Consider the following 13,827-nt stretch of genomic DNA (forward strand, 5'->3'; position numbering starts at 1 on the left):
TAGTATTTGAAATGCAAATAGAAAGCAAAAGAGGTAAGTAGCAGCAAAAATACTGTTTATAACAGAGTACATTGAGACAGCCTGACTGAAATCAGAGCTAAAAGGTGTTAGACACTGCCCAAAAATAACTCAGAAAAAAATGCATTCATTGAATTCTATCCATACGCATCAGGAGATACAACTTTGTGGACACAGTTATTTCAGCATAAAAATGCTGTGACATGCCTGAAATTTCTAAGAAACACATGCGATGAACGGAAACCTGACTCTTTATGTAATGGCATTGGTTCAAAAAAACCTAGCCGCATCTCCACCCCTCCCCCCCCCCGGCCAAAAAAAAAAAAAATAAAACCAAAACCGAACCAACCGACTAAACACCACTTTCTGGTGCAAGAAAGAAAAAGCCAGGTGAGACCTAAGAGACATCCCCTGCACCAGAGGTCATCCACCCGCTCTAAGGGCAATGCTGCTTCCTGAATGCATCGCCAGCCCTTTCCTTTACTCCCGAAGCTTTAACTCAACCCTTTCTCCTCACGGTATTTTACCCAGGCCGGCGACATGGCCCCCACGTGGGGCGCGGCCAACGGTCGCCAACGGTCGCCGCCCGGCGCGCGGCCCGCGGCAGCCCGGGCGGGCACCGCCCCGGGGCGGGGCGGAGGCAGCGCCGCGCCCTCAGGTGAGGCGAGCGGCGGGGACTGTGCCCCGGGGCCACCGACAGGCCCTTTTTTTTGGGGGGGGGGGAGGGGAAGCCTCCCCCTTAGCCGGGGTAAGGCAGGTAGCGCCCGCTCGCAGGCCACGGACGCGGGGCGGCTCGGCTTGGCCCGGCCCAGCGGCGGCTTGGTGGGCAGGGGGCGGCGGGGGGAGACCCCCGCCTCGCCCCCCGCCCGAGCCGAGGGAGGGGGGAAGGTGTGGGGGGGGGGGTGCGCCAGCGGGCCTCGCCCGCTACCGCCCGGCTCAGCGCGGGGCCGGGGCCGGGGCCGGGGCCGAGCCCTGCCCTACGCGCAGCGACCTTGGCGGCTACGGAGGGGCTCGGGGCGGGCGGGGTCTCCCGGAGGGGCAGCGCCGGTGCTGCGGGCAAGGCCGGCGGGCCTCAGCCGCGCTTCGCTGGCGTCGCCGTCGCCCCTTCCCCCCCCCCCTTCTCCTCCTCCCCCGCTCCGGCGGCGGCCGCCCTCGCCGCGGAGCCTCCGCCCCCGGCCGGCCCCTGTAGCGCTGACGTCCCGGGCGGTTCGCCGGCCCGAGCGGCGGGGGGGGGGGGGGGCGGCGCAGAGCAGCGCGGCAGCGGGGCCAGCCGGGCGCGCAGCGCCGCCGCTACAGCAGGTAACCGGGCGCCGGGCCGCGCTGTCCCGGTGCGGGGCCTGGCGGGCGGGCGGGTGGGCGGAGGGGGACAAGCTGTTGCTGCCGCCGCCGTCACCCGCGGCCGGGCCCCGCGGCGGCGGCTTGTTGCCCTTCAGCCTTCCCCACTGCGTCCTCCCTGCCCCGTGCTCGGCGGGCCGGGGGGGTGCCGTCCTTCTGCCCCCTCCTCCCCCCCCGCGGCGGCGGCGGCGGCTTGCCCCGGCGTCCTGCGTGTGCCCTGCCGGCGCCTCCTGCCCGGCCCTGGCAGTCCCCCCCCCGCCGTGGGCCGCGCTGTGGGGCCGGCGCCGCCCCGCCGGTGGCCAGGTGCGGGCGGCTCCTGCGGGAGCCGCTGCCCGAGGGGAGCCCCGCGGGCTGGCTGCCTGCCGGGGCAGCAAAGGCTGCGCCGGCGGTGGCCGGGAGAGTTTGGTAACTCCACGTTTGTAAAACGCTTCCCAAAGGGGCGGGAGGGAAGTGGGGACTTCCCGGAGCGCCGCTGCGTGCATAGGTGCCCTCTGATATTAAACGTAGGCATTAGAATAATATGCAGTACTTCTTTAAAAGTTTAGCAAGCTTAAAACAGAGAAGGGTGAATACTGCAGTGGAGAGGATTAGAGTTCGAAGCAGGAAACGTTGAGAACAGAAGCTTCAGTTGCATTCAGTAGATCTCACTTCACACATCTCCTTAATTAAACAAACGTATTACCATTAAGGTGGGAGAAGAAACACAAGGGCGCAGGAGGCGTCCCAGGCAGTCAAGTGCCGGCCCTGAGGTCTGCAAGCTTACCTGGAGCCAGTAGCTTCAATTGAAAGCTTTTAAATGTATATGTGTAATCAGGAAAAGTCCTTCTAGGTGCTTTCCTGACTGCCCCCTTTACGTTCTTATCAGGATGGTTTTTTAGCATAGCCAGACCTTCCTTATTAGATGCAATCATAGATTAAAACGCTTTTCCTTTACATCATGAAATGTCATTGAACTTTCTTGTTCCTTTAGTATCATCTCCTGTAAAATGCTGTATGTGCTAAATTCCACTGGCTTTCATTTTAATTCCTCTCAATTCAAAAACATGGCTGTGTCCCTGTAAGAGAAATGAAATTTTTTACAGTATTGACATACTCCAGAGCATGACTTGTACTACAGTTAAAACACATCATCTGTTGAAGCAAATTCCTCTTGAAGTACGTTTGCAGACTTCAGTTTTGGAAAGCAGTGTGCATAAGCATGACAGACTACCAAAATCTATTTTTTAATTTCTGTGATTTGTATGTATTACTGAATAGGAAAACTTCAGTAAAAATATTCTTCCCCTTAATCTGCCATCACTTGAGTACAATTTATACGGTATGATATTTATTGTTGATGCTTGCCTGATAGTTGGTAGTCAGATTCCTTACTAGTAAATCCTAATGCCATCAGAGACCCATAAAATTAAAATAGGTATATTAACTACAGACTACAGATCGCATGAATTACCAGTTATTTCACTTAAATATTGCTGATTGTGTCAGCCCCCCCCTTTTTTTTTTTTTTTTAACAAAGGTGGTGGGAAGTAGAATGTCATGTCATCAAAATTAGTGTCTTGGCTTGCTCATGGAAGGAAAAGAACGTTCTTTGAAGTGATCTAATTTCTCACGGCTCAGTTGACATTATTAGGCTGTAAAATGGCCTATGAACTTGGTTAGCATTCAGCAGTGTACAAAGGTTGACAGCAGAGTAAGTTTTCCTTTTGTTACAAACGTGACAAATTAACAGAGGGTAAGAGAAACAAGATCTGAAGTTAAGTGCAGTCTGAAGTTTGTCTTTTCTAGAGAGAAGAATGCTAGGAAAAAAATCTGATAACAGAAGTGATTTAAGGATTAAAATTATCTTAGCGGAAGTCTGAAGGTATAAACAAATATCTTCTTGCAATATTTGTTTAAATATCATTGTGGAACTGTGCTAATGCACAAGATAATTGTGAAGTGTACGTTTTATAAAATAACTGCAAAGAAAAGAGTAAGTTTATTGTTAGAGCTGGGAGAGTAAATGTGAAAACTAAGTGGCATAGCAGAAGGTAAAAACCTTTCCATTGCTTTCATTAAAATAGAAATTAAATTTAATCTCAACTGTTTTCAGTAGATTTTTTAAAAATGCATGTAAATTAATAATCTCTGTTTAGCAATAAAGTACGGTTATGCCTTTTTGAAAATATAAAGCCAACAGAATGAATATAACAGCAGCTATTAAGCCTTGCAGCAGTCTTTACTATCTGAATTAAAAAGCCTGACAGAAGTGACATGCAGAAATTATAAATATGTACAATTGTAAAAAATAAAACTAATAACCCATCCCTGTATTTCTAACTTGAGGAGGTTTTCATGTATAATCTACGGTAAATACTATATCCTTCAGAATCCGGAATTGCTATGCATCTTTGTTCTGATATTCAGTCACGTAGGCCAGGTAGAGTAGTGGCTTCTTGTGCCTGGGCTGCAAGGTCACAAAAGGGGCTTGTGAATCCTTCATGTTCTATCGATGTTTAATAACACCGGTGTGAAGAAAACTTTGAAGTTTTAGAGATTTTGACAGGAGAAATACGATAGATGATAATATTGTGAGTGATGTGGCAAAGGTGAGGAGGGATGAATTTTTTATTGTCTCAGTACAAGATGTAAAAGCGTAGAATTAAACTGGCAGTTTCAAAACAGACAAAAGGGGTGGTTCTTTACCTAATGCTTAGTTAGTTAAGCTTTGGAAATCCTTTCTGAGGCATGTAAATACTGAAAGTTTAGAGGGACCCAGTAAGCGACAGGACAAATTCATGGAAGAAATATCCACTAAAGCTTATCGTGTACAGAACACCTTCTCTAGGTCAAGAATTTGCTAAGCTGCACACTGTTGGAGGCTAGGAGAATATACTAGAAGAGTATTACCAGGTGCTTACTCCGTTTTTATACTCATTCCAGGCAGGCAACATACTTGAAATGACAAATGTGCCATCTGACTCAGTAGAGCTGCTCTTAGGAAAATTATTTATTGATCTAAAATTTTTAGGAACGGCTGAGCGAAAGGGACCAAGGCTAGATCTAAAAACTATTAGTGGATGATCGTTCTCAAGGAGAAATTACGTGTCGTCATCAAACTGGGAGGATAGTTCTAGTAGTACTATGGGGTGGTTCTGGCACCACTGTATTTGGTGTTGTCGTTAATGTCTTTGGTGACTAGAATATGTGCAAAGTTTGTAAAAGACTGAGTCTGGGTTTCGAGCCCTATTTTTGATGCTTTGTTTTGGAGGAGAGGAGTTTTTGATGGGGAGGGGTGTGTTCAAGTGCACAATACTGTTTTTAGGAAGGGGATCCCATAATCGCAGATGGAAAAAGTTGAGTTGGCAACAGCACCGTGCAAAAGGATCTGAGGGTTATGAGGGATCGCAATAAGCAAGAGGATGCATAATGTGAAAGTTTATCATTCAATTCTTCTTGATGCTAATGAAGTCCAATTTAGAATAAATTTGTTCAGTTTTGGGTACTGCCTTTTAAGAAAGATAAATGCAAACTTCACAGTTTGGCAGATTTGGTCATCAAGGTTGAGAAAGGGTTGGAGAAAGCAAGATCTACAAAGAATGATTAAGCTAAGCAAGCTCACTTCCAGCAGGAGTAAGAGTAGATGTGGGGACAGTGAGAGGGTACGGTCTTAAATTTTGTAAGGAGTGGTCTTTGTCATTCTGTCAGCGACTGCATCAAGTGAGAGGGAAACAGTCTGTACCAAGGGTTTGATGCAGTTAGTAAAAGCTATTAAGCTGTTGAAAAAAGCTGGAACAAGCTGAGGTTGTGGAATTCACTTTTTGGGAAGGTTTTTAAAAGTAGGATAGGACTTATATTAAGGGTGTGTTAGAGAGTCCTCGACACCGTTCAACAACTTCTTGTGCAAGGAGGTGAACTTGATGAGTTCTTCAGATACTGTTTGTATTCTATCCTAAGCATATATGGGAAAAGACATTTCGGTGGCCAAAATAAATACAGTTTCTGTAATACTGAAGTAGAATCTTTTTTTTTTTTTTTTTTTTTGGTGACCTGATGTTACAGCTTTTGGTTCTAAAGACAGTGTTGAGGCAAACTATTTAAACATGCATTTAACGATAGAATACTGTGTTTCAGGAATGTAGACCATAATCTTGTATCATGTAGCAGTTGTAGGTTTAGAATCATATTGTGATTTAAACCAGGGAAATTGGGGGGACAGAAACAGAAGAATTCCTCATCTACCGTAGTGTGTATACTGTACGTGTCTTCTTAATATGTGTCCAAATGTTATAATGTCTTCTATTTTTGTATGTTTTTAAAGAATTGTCAGTCTGCAATGCATCTGATTTTTGTAAGCAGAGTATGTTTGTTTAGGTACCATCATTTTGAAGCAGTTACAATCTGCTGTTTAAAATATGCATGGGCAAATAAAAATTACTCTATGACTTGATTTAAAATAGCATACCATCTATTTAGGTTTTTGTTCTGCTGTTAACTTGGAATGACCATATTTTACTTGTGTTTCTTATAAATACTGCTAATTGAATCTGAAGTACATGTTTCTGAATTTTTGATAGACACTATAGTAGTATCATGAACACATGAGAAGCACAGTTCTTGAATTGAAGTTGGTATAAATGAAGTGATTTCTTACCCCCCCCCAAACAAAAAATAGCTTTGCAAAGCTAAATGAGAAGTCTTAACCATTTCCTCTAAGGTTTTGATGTCAAGAAAAGGACACATACATCCTTGGGCCCTTTAGTCTCTGGTAGAATTACTTAGTTCTATTTTATTTCATTTATAAGAAAAGATTGTATCTATTAATATTAAATAATATATATTTTATTGAGAAGAACATACTAATTCTGCCTTTCAATAAATGACTGTCTTAGAATACCAATTAAAAAAAGATTGTTCTAGTCAAAGTGAATTCTGACTTCTTGTTTTTTTGAACAGCATGCAAAACTGAACCAGTCCGATGTGACTGGGAGAGGTGCAGGTTCATTTCTGTTCTGTAGCTGTGCTGTGTGCTAGAGTTTGAAGACAAAGCCTGTTGTGCAGCAGTTAACGTGGCATTGCAGAAAATGATTTGGGAGTCCTTGCAGCGCACTAAATTTTTCCCACTGAGTGAGTGAAAAATGAATGAGCTGCAGTGAGGCTATGCTTACCCTACAGTCACAGTGTTGACTGCAGCTCCTGTAGGCATACTCAAGTTATGCAAGCTAATTTACAGCTATTGTTGGTAGCATGGCAGCGGCAGATTCTTAGTTAGCATGGTTTGGTATCTGCGCTGCCATGGCTACCCTGCAGGTACCCAGGGTTTATGTGACTTGGGAAAATTTTTTTTTTTTTTTTTTTTTTTGGCAAAAGAGGTTCACATCACCTGATTGCTTCTCCTAGTTCTGCAAATGGGTGTGTACAGAGCACGCTCCATGGAATGAGAGAAGGATGAGGGTACTGGAATTAAGCCTTATTTTCATGTGTACTACCCAAAGCAGTGCTGCTGCTGCTGTTTTAGCCTGGCCTCTGACTGATAGAGGTAGGGGAGCCAGAAAGGGGCCAATTTCCAAACTGAGAAAACTGCTGAACTGAGCTATTGTGAGCTAGAATGGGTATGTCTATACATGCGTGTTTCCAGATCCTGTCATCTCAAAACAAAACAGATTAAAAAAAAAAAAAAACACCCTACGGTTTTTCGTTGGAAGTCTGAGCGAGCTTTGAATTTATTTTCTTTGCAGTTAACAGTGTTTGGCAGACTGACTTGAAATTTGGGAAAAGATGAGAAGCAGGTGATGTAAAGTCAGTGATTTTCAAAAATCTCTCTTGTATCAGGTAGGTTTGTGGCTGTATTGCTTACAGCAGCTTCTTGAATTAAATCTAAGCTATTTTAATGAATTCACTAGGCCTATCTAAAGTTGTATCAGTATTTTTACGTTTAATATTTTGAGCAAGTCCAACTTGCCTTTTTTTTTTTTATATAGTCCAGAATTAATTCGCTGTCATTTTGTCATATTCTCTTAAGTTTCTGCCTTACTCTTGAAAGAGTTTTGTTGATCTCGCATTCGTTCTTAGTCCTCAGGAGCTAAAGAAACCTGACTAAAATGTGACACTATAATAACAATTTTTCACAAGAAATTGCGTATTGAGTGGTAGAGTATCATCAGGCTCTCTGATGTGATCCACTCGTGAAACTAGCATTGGGCAGTGCTGCGCTGAAAAGCTTATCGCTTCATAGGAAAGAAAGAGAGGGATGGCAGAGGCTTCTCGAAAGTCCAATAGGTAGGCCAGTCACTGAGGCAGGGTGAGGGCTCGGTTCCTTTGGGTTCACCTCGAAGCTTCGTTGATTCCTAATTTATTCAAGTGCAAACACATCACACCCGCTCTGTAGCGGCAGAGAGGATAGCAATAGAAATCTGTTTAACAGTCCTTTGTGGCAAAGATTGGCTACTTTGCTGTGTCTTCTAGGGTTGTAATTTCTTGAATAGTTGGGCTACTGAAATTGCTTGCTGCCCCCCACCCCCCACCAGGAAACCTTCCCACTACTGTTCCCTCTCTTCCCAGCAGTGCCCCTGTTCATTGGGCTCTTCCGCATGTCAATTCAAATGTCACTCAGTCATTCTGCTGACTCTGCAGAAAACAAGAAAAACAATCTCCTTTCTCTTCTCCATCTCCCTGCTACAGAGGGATATAGTGAGTTCAGAGCTCATAAAAAGAAAGCGGCAGCAGGAATATTCAGCCAGGAGCAGAAAACAGGGGGAGAAAGTTGAGGGATTTATACCTCTCACTGGTTGTAAGCTATTAGTTCAGCTTACCACAGCGTGTGAAACTAAGGCATTTTACCGTTTTTTAGACCTGTATAATCCTTTCTTGCCTCTCCCATAAAGGGACACAGTGCCTTCAGCAGCCCTGTTGCAAGGAGAAATAAACAGCATAAATAGTGAATTTCAGAGCCATACAATAAGGATGGAAAGGATTTAAAAAGATCATGGATTTTAGAAGGCCCTAAAATAGCCTTGGCTTTTAATATTATGAGAAGATAAGAACACTTGTTTTTAGTAGATTTGATGATTTTGGGGGGGGAAATTTCTTCTTTTATTTTTCCTTTTTTCTTACCTAGAACTCTTTACAGAGATGGGGAAACTGGTGAGATAGATCTTTACTGTATAGTTTTGTGGAATGCTAATAAGGTACAATTTTTACAGGGTTTGCTCATCAGAAGCTTTTTCTGTGTTCATGCAACCAGCATTTTTGGCAGGCATCTAGATAATTTAGATATATGACCTTCTTGCAGCATAGTGTACATTTCTGCTGTAGTGACTCTTTATGTGGATTCTACTAGGAAGAAGCAATTTCTCCTTCTCTTATTTGTTGGTTTGCCTTTTGATGCACGTTCTGCCAGGCCCATTTTTTCCTCCTCTTTTAATTTTTTTCTAAAAATAGACCTGCCAGCTGTGTATTCACTTAGTGGGAATGCATGTGCATGTTGCATCATCACTTTATTGACCTTGTTTGTTCTTTGCGGGGATCAAGCTATTTCTCAGAGACTTTTTAAGTTTTTGTTGATTTCAGTAAGTGATCTTCTTGTGGCAACGGTTAAAGCACTTGCATCAAGTTTCTAAGCTCTTAGGAAACAGAAAAGAACTGGACTTGTTCATCATAGTTGTGTTGAATCAGAGCTGTTGGCAGGAATAAAGCATTTAATTACAAGTGTACAGAAGAAATAGAAGGTTTAGAGGTGCTGTGTTGATCTTCGTCTTTAATTGTGATCCCATTACAGGACTGTTGCGTCTTCTGAGGCATCTGAACTTAGTCATTGTCAGACCTCACGATTCAAATGATATGGACCTAGAGATAGTGTTTGGTTTACTTGAAGAATGCTATAAATTAAATTTAGATTTTTTTTTTAAAGCTGTTTGGAGATGTATTATGGCCTTTTGAAAGTAGTGTAACATCTTCCTTTGTATTTTCTAGTTCATTTATACAAGAAGAAAAATTTAAGCTTGGTTTAGGTGAAAGATGCTTTTAAAATAATGTTTTATATCATATCCTTATGGTAATGTGAAACAAAAATTTTTTATATGCTGTTTCTGTTTTGCTTTAAAGTTCTACATCTTTGTAAAGAAAAGGATATGTTCTTTAAAAAAAAAAATGATTATTTCTCCCTAGTAGCTTAAGGAGAGGAATCTTAGACGTGAAGTTTCCTAGTCTGTTATCATGCTGTACGAGTCGTATCTTGCTCAAAAGGTCAACACCTACAGAACATGTTTTTTTCCACTGTGATAGACTAAACAGCTGCTTTTCGTAGTCTTTTCTATTGTAAATGAAAATACAGTCTTCTAGTCCTGTGGTATCTGGTGCTAAGGATATTTGGAATATGTTACATGCTAAATTAAATGTATACATGTTCAACTCTAAAGCCAAAGTGACTGATCTTATTTTGAACGTACCCTCTTACTGAGTATACTGTTTCAATTTAAATCCTTAGTAGCTTTCCAATTTTCTTTGCATATATTTATTTTTAAAATCTTTTATCAGATTTTTTTTAAATGGGAGCATTGGAAATAGATTTTTACAAGTGTTGGCAATGAGGAGGCTTCTTTATTTTTATTAATGCAGAGTTACAGTTCTATTCATGTAGTCATCAGCCTATCACTGGTTTTAAGATACTAGGTGATTCATAAACTTTTATTCAAATTGCCTGTTGCGACTTAGATCACAAACTCTTCTGTTACAGTCCGGGATCAGTTACTGAGCTCTGTAGAAGGATAATTTATTTCTCCCTTCAAAGAATACAGTTCTGTTGTTTGCTGAATTTCTGTGGTTTTTTTTTAAACTTAAAAATAAGGAATTCATATGACTAATGAGTACCCGCTATAGTTGCACCATCCCTTGCTTGATATTCCTAGCTGCTTTCTCAAAACACTTGAACTTAGCATCTCTGAAATATTTTCCTGAATGACTTTGCAAAATGTATAAAATAGCATAGTCCATTAACTGCATCAGGTGGAAGTGGAAATTGTTGCAATCAGAGCTGCCTATTTTTGATTATATTTTTTCTCTATTAATCCTGGTTTCTTTATGAATCCCTGTGGGAGGGAAAAGGGTAAACAAAGAATAGTTTGTTATTGGCATGTTTACTGAATGACCATACTGATTTAGTTTTAATAAGGAGGGAGGAGGAGGGGAAAGGGAAACTAGCAGGAAGAGAAGGAATAGTTTGAGATAAGCTACTTCATGACAAACATTTGAAAGTTGAGAGACGATGCCAAGACAGGAAGAGGCCTGGGAACTGAGAGGATCCAAAGAACCCTGGCAGACTTAAAAGGGAACACTTGAAGAATCGTTCTGAGACACAAATGCCGTTTTGTCTGTTTGAAGATGTGAGGTTAGCATCAGGCCGTGTGCTTCTTATCATGCACAGATTGAACTTTAAAATCATGTTTTCCTCCACGATTGAAGGTACCTATTAAGGCTGCTGTCTGATCATGATATATCCCTAGTCACTGACTGCTACAGGGAAGAACTAGAGGGACTTGACATCAGGTGTATCTGCAGTCTAAGAATGGTTGAAAGGAGACCGAGCAGCATAACAGTTTGGTCTGAGCATTTCACTCCAAGACAGGTAAAGATTTTAGAGTGACATCTGAAAGTGTACTGAGCTGTGGTTAGTTGTAATTAACGAAAGTTAATTGTCTCATGTTTTCCTAGGACTTAATGTGTTGTCTCTAACATTCTCTCTTATTTTCATCAGTTGTCTTTTTGACTGATGATTATCAAATAATTTTGAGAGAACCCAGGTAAGATAGGAGCCTTCTAAAAACGTATACTTTTGTCTGCGTATTTTATGGAGAAACTTAAACTGACGAGACTATCTGTGCATGAGGGGGTGTGGTGGTGGTGGTGGTTGTTGTTTTGGGTTTTTTTTGATCAGTTGTTCCATTTTAAATTCATAACCTACCTTTGTTGTGAACAATTTTTGCTATGCAAACAAAGCCATAATGGTATTCTCTGATCTGACAATGAGGTAAAGACATCTATGATATAAATACTTAAAAGCAACAGCCCACATACTCCGATTGGATTTAATTTAACCGTTTTCAGGCCTTTGCTTAGGGAAAACTTGTGTGAATATAGCCTACCTGAGTATACAGAAGAACCAAGTTGAATATGAAATGGTAGGCAGGCTTGCAGGAAAAAGAATTCTATGTTGTGAGAGATTAGCCTTTTGATGCTAATAAGCGTTTAAATGAACTTTGGTTGGTATGGGGGGCAAAGGTCGTTCATTTTTATATCTCAGATCTTAGCACTCGTCAAGCTACTACTTTTAAAGACTATATATATTTTTTCTTTTCTGCCACATGCACTGTTCCCTTAAACATCTCCTGTATGTTTTTAGACTATGGTTAACTTTCAGTGTAAGCTAAAAGCCTGTACTAGAGCCTAGGGGAAATTAGAAGAGCTACAGAGCTTTCTGTGTCATCGCGCTTCTGCTAAGGTCTTCACATATTGTTCCAGACTAGCGAGAAGAAGGAGAAGAAGTAGGAGAAGAATGAAGAGGTGGGGTTTTTTTTGTTTTTTTTTTTTTAAAATATCTTACTCTAGTTGAGGGAGGATTTCCTCTCTTTCATGTACTAAGTCTCTCCTTAAGAGGCACCCACCCAACTGGAAATGGGAATGGCTCCGTGTGAAGCTCTGGTGCTTCAGGCTATGAGTCACATATAGGATGTGGGCCTTGGTTCTGTGATAATGTTTGCGTTATTGGATGCAGTGGCAGTCCGATTCTGACGCAGATGCATGTGATGATAGGTACTTGGAGTTCACCAGAGCATACACCATCGTTAAGTACTCCAGTATATGCTATTAGTATGTCATGTAGATTGGCATCTTAGGTTGCATTGTGTCTTACCCATCATCCATCTACCTGGATCACTCTGGGATTCAGGCTGCGGTGGAGGTGTGGTCTGAGCTTTGGTAACTCAGGTGGAGATATTTGTGGGTGGCTTCTCAAGGTGGATCCCTATGAATCAGACTTACGTTTTCGGGATCAGCTACTGCCCTTAAAGAAGGCTTACATACATGCTATTCCCAGAACACCTGCTTTTTTTCTTTCCTTTTTTTGCTTTTACCCTGTTAACTTCCAGGATATCCTGCCTTTTGTGTTTCACAGCTTCCTGGAAACAAGCAGGATTTGTGTGGTGTCAGTCCTACAAATGAGAATACAACTTTGCAGTCTCCCTTGCCAGCATGGACTGTGTATAGCAAGATAGATTGCGAACAGAGTTTGTACAAACGCAGCAAGTAAAACTGGCTCCATCACTGTATATTTTTTCTGATGATGACAGAGATACTGGCTTTTGTTTTACTTGATAACTGAGCGTGATGTCTAGTCAGGATGGCAGTTACTGGTATTGGAGAGACACAAGGCAGGATATCTGGCAGAGGGAGAAATTAAGAGTTAGAAGAGGGCTTTCATCAAAATCCCCATTTTTTTTTCTACTCTGCCCTCTCTTGCTGAGGAAGATTACCTGTGTGAAAATACCCATACATGCTGAATTGGGAGTGGCTGTAATTACTTGGAAGCTATCAATCTACAGTTCCCCCTGCCTGTCAGCCTGAGGTTAGGAGGGTGGCATGGAGGTGACATTTACTGTGTGGAACAGTCCTGGCACAGAACGCTTTGTCCATGTGTGCCCAGCACAGCCTGGGAAGCCCTTCGGTGGAAAGTGCTTGCTCCCTATCTGAATCAACAGTAAGGAGCACCTTTTGTTGTTGCACAATGCTGTGGGTTGCTGCTCTGCTGGTGACTCCTCTGGCTACTTACAGCAATCCTTGCACTGAATGACACAGCAATGATTCTGGGTTCTGGGTCGATAGAAGCAGCTCTTCTCTAGCAAGCTAAGAGTATCCTCTTAGCAAAGAAACCCCATGTCTTTTGCTGCCCAGAATGCATGTGAATTCACTAAAATCCTAGATTGAAGCAGTCATGTTTCCTTGTTTTGGGAAACGGGATGAGGAATAATGATTTGTGTTGAGCTGAAGATCTGTTCTATAAGCTAGTTTTAGCTGAAGCTTAGTGTATAAGAGGGAAGCAGTTTAGTTTAGAAGGATCTGAAAATAGAAGGGAAATAAGCGCCAGAGGTAAAAAGTTACCAATGCTTTTATTGACTAGGGATGACACGGGCAGAAGCAGCCAAGCGGTCAAGGTAAGGAAAGCACAGTTTGGTATTGTGGCTGTGCAGAGTTGTGGACATGCTGAATGAAGCAGGCTGGGAAGATGCGATTTATCTGCCAAGCAGAACCCAGCTTGCCAGGTGAGATCATTCGCAGCGCATGACCAGTACAGCTACCTCTGACAGAATGCGGAGCTTGGTGTTCTTTCCCCAAACCAAAAGCAGTCAAGACCATTTCGAGGAGTTTTTCTCATGTAGAATAGCGTCAGTCTGATGCTTTTCTAGAATGTGGCTCATTTTGCTGTCGTATTTTTTCTCAAATGCC

The 13,827-nt window shown here is 42.6% G+C and overlaps 1 protein-coding gene across 11 annotated transcripts in view; it reads left to right on the forward strand.

Annotated features, from left to right (window-relative positions):
- The first annotated feature begins 642 nt into the window (after positions 1-642).
- Positions 643-13,827, forward strand: part of MYO6 (myosin VI) — a 120,987-nt gene continuing 107,802 nt past the window's right edge. For 6 of the 11 annotated variants that reach the window (XM_068937577.1, XM_068937578.1, XM_068937579.1 and 3 more), the window contains exon 1: positions 1,250-1,317. The gene's annotated coding sequence lies outside the window, so the exon portion shown is untranslated. Of the gene's footprint in view, positions 677-1,249; positions 1,318-7,070; positions 7,165-10,586; positions 10,955-13,827 lie in introns of those variants that run through there. The other 5 variants (XM_068937574.1, XM_068937582.1, XM_068937576.1 and 2 more) reach the window with 4 other exon arrangements.

The sequence above is a fragment of the Struthio camelus genome, chromosome 3, assembly GCF_040807025.1.
Source record: "Struthio camelus isolate bStrCam1 chromosome 3, bStrCam1.hap1, whole genome shotgun sequence".
In the NCBI taxonomy this organism is placed as follows: domain Eukaryota; kingdom Metazoa; phylum Chordata; class Aves; order Struthioniformes; family Struthionidae; genus Struthio; species Struthio camelus.